Source organism: Capsicum annuum, unplaced genomic scaffold (assembly GCF_002878395.1).
Source record: "Capsicum annuum cultivar UCD-10X-F1 unplaced genomic scaffold, UCD10Xv1.1 ctg57691, whole genome shotgun sequence".
Classification (NCBI taxonomy): domain Eukaryota; kingdom Viridiplantae; phylum Streptophyta; class Magnoliopsida; order Solanales; family Solanaceae; genus Capsicum; species Capsicum annuum.
Window position 1 is genome coordinate 1 of NW_025866222.1, and position 1,098 is coordinate 1,098.

General features: G+C 41.3%; 2 non-coding genes across 2 annotated transcripts; both read left to right on the top strand.

Annotated features, from left to right (window-relative positions):
* The first annotated feature begins 289 nt into the window (after positions 1-289).
* On the top strand, positions 290-503 carry LOC124893334. Its single transcript, XR_007050664.1, has one exon. It is a non-coding gene; the product is annotated as a small nucleolar RNA U3 (small nucleolar RNA).
* A 363-nt stretch (positions 504-866) lies between these two features.
* LOC124893333 lies at positions 867-1,027 on the top strand. The gene has a single exon (XR_007050663.1). It is a non-coding gene; the product is annotated as a U1 spliceosomal RNA (small nuclear RNA).
* Positions 1,028-1,098: the final 71 nt, after the last annotated feature.

Consider the following 1,098-nt stretch of genomic DNA (forward strand, 5'->3'; position numbering starts at 1 on the left):
CCCTACCCAATTCAAAGTATAATTTCTTATCATCTCATTGGTTGCTTAGCACACGGTCTCAATTGTATACGCAATTGTAATGTTAAACACAAATCATCTCTTTCAATTGTTCTAACTTGATACTTTAATATAAATACAAATCTGGATTAATTGTACATTTTTTTGGCAGTTGTCCACTCATACAGGCAGTTACAGAGTTGAATACATTTTTTCCCCGCCTTGTGTCCCACATCGATAAGCTAACAACACAACCAACTGTATATATGTTGTTGCAGAAACATGAACAGACACGACCTTACTTGAACAGGATCTGTTCTATAGGCTCGTACCACTGTATCCTTGAGTTCTAATGAGACAGGATATCAAGTCTGGTTGATGAATAGTGGCAATGAGACTAGAGCGTGATTAACAGCCACCGTGCCCTTTGGGTCATGGTGCTGTAGATGATCGTTCTCTGCCTGGTCCGCTGGGCTGGAGATGGTCTCGTGGCTATCTGACAGACTCATAATTCCTTTTGCTGGAGCTCTACTCTCAGAATCGTTATCAGCCTGGTCCGCTGGGCTAGAGATGGTCTCATGGTTGTGTGACAGACTTACCAACTCTTTTTTCTGGTACTATCATGATGTTTACATTATCATCAAGAAAAAAAATGACAGGATTATTTATCTCATATTTTAGTTTTGATTTAAACTGAATGAATCCCATGTTTCCTGCTTCAGAGTTATACTAACACTGTTAAGTTTTCATGATTGTTAGTTTGTTATACTCAATACAGAGAGATTCACTTAGTCCCATATCGTTACGTAAAGAAGATTTAATAGTAGCATGGTGATACTATAAAAAAGGGCCAAGTACATCGAAGAAACATACTTACCTGGACGGGGTCAATGGGCGAGCAAGAAGGCCTGTGGCCTAGGTTGGTGACCTCCAATGCACTTTGGAGGTGTGCCTGCCTAAGGTCGGCCCAAGTGGCCCAGCCTACGTCATTATTTGTGGCAGCGGGGGCCTGTGTTCGCGCGGCCCCTACCCAATCCAAAGTTCAATTATTTTGATTGTCTCGTTCATGTTATGATATATGATCGACTGCTTGAACAAGCA